This window comes from Zingiber officinale, chromosome 9B (assembly GCF_018446385.1).
Source record: "Zingiber officinale cultivar Zhangliang chromosome 9B, Zo_v1.1, whole genome shotgun sequence".
Lineage (NCBI taxonomy): Eukaryota > Viridiplantae > Streptophyta > Magnoliopsida > Zingiberales > Zingiberaceae > Zingiber > Zingiber officinale.
This window is the reverse complement of record NC_056003.1, coordinates 88,759,546-88,765,249: the sequence shown is the minus strand read 5'-3', so window position 1 is coordinate 88,765,249 and position 5,704 is coordinate 88,759,546.

The window sequence follows — 5,704 nt, the reverse complement described above, 5'->3', positions numbered from 1 at the left end:
AGAAAATTGTTAAGTTAGAAAAATTGCTTTGAAAGAATAATTTTTAACAAGCTTTTCAAAATAGTTAGATTTGAAAAAAATGGTTAAGTTAGAAAGATAATTTAGTAACTTTTTATAGTATATTTTTTAAAGATAAAATTTAAGAAGTTAACCAAATTTTCAAAAAACCTTTTAAAACATAAGTTTTATAAAGGTAATTTTACAAGAGTAAAATTTTCAAAATAATTTCGTTGGCTGAAAAGATTCAAGTTTTAAGGAAAACTATTTTGAAGGAAAACTTAGTTTGTAAATTCAAACTCAAGTTCACAAAATATAACTAAGTAAAATCAGGTTTTGAAAAATCCAATTTAAAAGAATTTTTTAAAAACTAACTTTGTAAAGTTTTAGCTTTTAAATCAAATTTTCAATTTTAAGTGAATTCTATTTTCAATTCTAATTTTCAAACACTAAGTTAAAAGTAATCTTTAAATTTTCAATTTCTAAAAACTTAGTTCGTAAAATTTTAATTTTCAATAAAAAATTTTAACTAAGGTCGATCCAATTTTCAAGTTTAATTTTTTAAAACCTAAAAAACTTTTAAGATTAAAAAGAACAGGCTAAGTTTTATAAAAGTTAGTTTCAAAATGTGTTTAAGAAAACTTTTAATTTTTTACAAATAAAAGGTTAATTTCTCCCCCTGAACCTGATATACAAAATCTATCTAACCAGTTAGCTACTTACTGACTATTCAGAGGATAACGGCTTTCACGTGGTTAGTCAAGTTAAGTCTAAGTATCAGTTAGTGTTTGACTAAACCGAATGACTTAACTTGATTACTATTTGTTTGGTATTTAACGCCCGGACTTATATTGATGCACTGATATAAGCATCTTAAGTCCAGGCAATCTGCCTATGCATCTCACCCCTTTCTATGTTTGAAAATCAAAAACAAGGAAATCCTAGGGTGTTGGTGAGATGCTCAAGTACTAGTCCTAGGGGAACATGATTTCTAACGAATTATTCTAGTCTAGGGCTAAAACCTTTTAGAAATTCTAAAAAATAGGAGGTTTTGAAATCATAAAATCATTTTACCTTAGAATTTGAAAATAATCATTTTTGAAAGCAATTTTAAAATTCCTAATCTATTGGACAAGTCAGAATCAATTATATTCAAAATTAAGATATACCTAAGTAGGTGAAGTCCAAAATAGCATAACTCAAAGTCAAGGTACAATGATAAAATATACATAATGGTTAGGATGTCTATCAAGATGAGGAGGAGGGGTGTGGTCCGGGTGGTCCGGCTCCTAATGAACAGAACATCTCGATCAGCTCAGCGTGACAGGTCCGGGCATTCTCTCGGGAACTGGATAGATCACGTCGAAGGTTCGAGATATCCTGTCTCACGTCTCGTCATAGATCCGAGATATCTTGTCTCACGTCTTGTCTAAGGTTTGAGACCTCCTGTCGAAGACTCATCATGGATAGCTCGAGTCCAACAACTCGATCTCCTAGAGTGCGCTGTGCAGGACGGGGTGCTCGGCCTGGAGGTGCAGCTGGTTCCGGAGCTGGAGCATCCTCACCGAATAACGCAACCATGAACTCATCATGCTCTGCTGCCTCCTGGGCATCTGGGTCTGGCTGGTATTGTGCCCCTCTTCGCCAAGACATGACACCATCACCCTCATCTACGTGGACACCCGCTAATGAAAAACTCCTAGATCCTATGACGTCGAACTCAGTCATGGCCCGAACATTACCTCGGGTGACGTCAATGCGTAGGTGAGCAAAATATGTCGTCAAACTATGACAATATGGCATATGAACTTGAGTGCTGGTGACATATCCAGCTGCATAGATAATGGTCTGAAATATATGTAGACTGATATCAATGTCTAGTCTATGGAAAAGTGCGTACAAAAGAAAGGAGTGGAATGGACGCATCATCGCTATATCGCGAGTGGATAGTGGTAGTATGCTGTAAACTAAGACCCTATACAGTGCATAATCATGATCTCGAAGGTCAACTGACCTAAACATAGTCACAGTGGGTATACGCTCTCCTCCAAAAAAATACGAATAAATTGTATCCAGAGTGATGTGTGAGTAGGGATCACCAAATGGTAGATCCCTGGGTGGGTAACACTGAAAACGACACGTAGATGGTCGTAACCCCAAGAAGTCCTAGATAGTGGTAGGAGATAGTGTAATATCCGTACCAGCTACCCTAGTAACATAAGTGAGGTCATCTACCCTAACCAAGTTATTGTAAAACTCAGCACATAAATCTATGTTTACTGAATTAGTACAGTAAACAAGGTTCCGCAAGTTATAGTGGCTGATAACCTCTATAACTGGAACACAAGAACGTAAATAGAACACTCTATCTAGACATTTAGTTCTAATGGCTATATAAATGGTCGACTCAAACTTAACCCTAAATTCGTCAGTAGGAAACCTAGGGTCTAAACTAGCAATCGAGGGCCCAGCACCAGATCTAGAGCGCATTCTACATTATAAAATAAACTATACTTAAGTAGATAATCAATAAAATATTTAGAGAAACTTCGAAAAGGAAAGGAATTTACTGAGGCATCATGAATAAGATTTTAGAGCTGACGACATTGGTTGATTCGCAGCAATGGAATAACCGTAGATTAAAATTTTAGATTTGATCACTCTCGCGGTAAAAGCTCGAAAAGAGCCTTAACAAGAGTGAAGGGAGGTGGTGCAAAAGCTGAGGGCACCCCTGCTCCCTATTTATAGGGGGCTCCGGGCGCCCAGGGCTAGTTGGGGCGGGGCGCCTGGAGTCCCTTCCGGGCGCCCAGAAGGGAATACCAGGGGCGCCCGCCCCTGGTTTTTGACCAGGTTTTTTTTTTGAGTTTAAGGGAAATTTTATGTTTTAAAAATTTTAAATTTTTAAAATGACTTTTTATGTATGCAAAAAAAAAATTAAGTTTAATTTTAAAATAAATTTTTAAGTTTTAAAAAGATTTTATTTTAAAATGATTTTTTTAAAAAAAAATAAGTTTAATTTTAAAATGACATTTTTAAGTTAAAAAATAAGTTTAATTTTAAAATGAATTTTTAAGTTAAAAAAATTTAAGTTTAATTTTAAAATAATAATTTTAAGTTAAAAAAAAATTATGTTTAATTTTAAAATGAAATTTAAGAAAATTTTAATTTTAAAATGAAAATTTTAAGTTAAAAAAAATTTTAATTTTAAAATGAAAATTTTAAGTTAAAAAGATTAAGTTTAATTTTTAAAATAAAATTAAAAAAAATAAGTTTAATTTTTTCAAAATATGTTTTTAAGTTTAAAAAGATTTAAGTTTAATTTTTAAAATAAATTTTTAAGTTTAAAAAGATTTAGTTTAATTTTAAAATAAATTTTTAAGTTAAGAAAGATTAAGTTTAATTTTAAAATAAATTTTTAAGTTAAAAAAAAATTAAGTTAAAAAAAATTTAAGTTTAATTTTAAAATAAATTTTTGGTTAAGAAATTTTTAAGTAAAAAAAATTTAAGTTTAATTTTAAAATAAATTTTTTAAATTTTAATTTAATTTAATTTTAATTTTAATTTAATTTTATTTTAATTTAATTTAATTTTAATTTTAATTTTAATTGAGTCCTTAGTCATCTCAACTAATCTACGTTTTTAATCAAGGAATCTTATAATTTTGTGAGACGAATTAGGTTCAATTTTAGGGTTTGGTTTTAACTTTGTGTTAGATTCAAGTTTAGCTTTGGGTTCAACAGATAGACATTCTTTCGGTAAAATTCTGGGCTATATAAGTCACTTGGACATCATTAGAGTAACCATGCCTTCGAAGTGTTCCAAATAGTCCTATCCACTGGACTTAGTACAAAACCTTAGTTTAACTGGTTAGGATCCATAAAGGGTAGCTTTGGTCAGTTCCATTTAGTCAAATGCACCAGTTCGAAGCCATATCTTCTTGGACATGTATAAACTGAGCTTTCTTGACGTACTATCATCCAAAACTTCACCAGTACCATTTTTCAAGTTAAACTTGAACCAGTTTTCTAATTAGTCCTAAATACCCTGCCGGGTAAATTAGTTTGGGTTACCCTTCAGGGTAAGTTAGTTTTGGAGGTGCCAGCTATTCTGGAGTCTCCCCCTGAATTATTGGCATTTAATTTAATTTTTTGTTCTAGGTTTATGTCTATTTCTTTTATAGTTATACTTTACTTAATGATAGTCTGAGTTTGGGGGAGTTTTAATATATTTAGATTTTGAATTTTTTTGTCTAGGTTTGTATTCTGATTTTTGGTTTGATTTATTTAACTTTATGTAATATATTTTGTCTTTAGGTATGTAATATTGGTTAAGTCCTACTTACGTGGTTAAACATGCTTTCGGAACCCAAGTTTTATTTGTTGGTTTGTGTTGGGTTATTAATGATTTAAATGTTTTATTTGAACTTGACTCATAGGCAAGTCCGGTTTTGTTGTAGATTGCTTTTTGGTTATTTAAGATTAGATCTAAGTTTCTAGATCTTGTTGTGAATTTTTATAACATATCTTTTAATTTGTTAATTTCTAATTTTAGTGACAAATTTTCCTCATCAAGTGTTAGATCTTGAGTTGGGTTATTTGTTATTTGTTCCTTGAGGTTTTGATTCTCCTTAAGGAGCAGTTTGTTTTCATTTTCAGATTTAACTAATTTGCTATTTAAACAAGAAATAATTTTAAAAAACTTTCTATTTAAATTTAGGTATACCTCTTTGGGACCTTCGGAAACGAGTGCGGACTCGTGGCTTGATTCGGGTTCAGACCCGTCTTCCGATTCATCCTCCGACTCTTCTTTGCGGGCCATCACCGTGAGGTAACTCTGGTTCTTCTGATCTTCGTCCTCCGATTCTTCTGAAGACCAGTCATCCCATGTTGCTTTGAGGGCCTTCTTTTTGGTCGGCTTCATTTTGTCGTTCTTCGATCTCGGACACTCATTCTTGTAGTGCCCCTTTTTGTTGCACCTGAAACACGTTACGTTTTTTTTATTCTGTTGGAGAATTGATCTTCTGAAGGTCCTTCTTGTTGAAGCTCCTTTTCCTCCTGGTGAACATCTTCCTTACCAGGTTCACCAAGTGCTCTTCATCTTCAGAGTTCTGGTCAGAATCTTCTTCAGGTTCAAGCTTGGTCCTCTTTTCTTTGGAGGAACCTACAAACAAAGCTATACCTTTCTCGGATCTAGTGTTAGTTTGTTCGTGTAGTTCTAATTCATAAAAAAGTTCGTCTAATTTTAATTTAGATAAATTTTTAGAAATTTTGTAGGCATCCACGATGGATGCCCACAAACAATTGCGTGGAAATGCGTTTAATGCGTACCTTATCAAATCTCTGTTATCCATCTGGTGGCCTATCGTGTGGAGCCCGTTGAGGATGTCCTTGATCCTCATTTGAAGCTGACTCGCCATTTCTCATTCCTGTATTTTTATATTAAATATTCTATTTAATAGCAAATCTCATTTCGTTACCTTGGCGTCACTGGTCCTTTCGTGCAGCTCGATCAACTTATCCCATAGCTCTTTAGCATTCTGGTGTGGTCCTACTCGGTTCAGCTCTTCCCTTGTCAGTCCATATTGTAACGTGTTGATCGCCTTGTTCTCCATTGATGCCTTCTTCTTTATGTCTGTCGTCCATTGTTCAGGATCAAGTAGATTCCTGGAGTTGTCAACTGGTGCTTGGTAGGCTTTTGTGACGCTCAA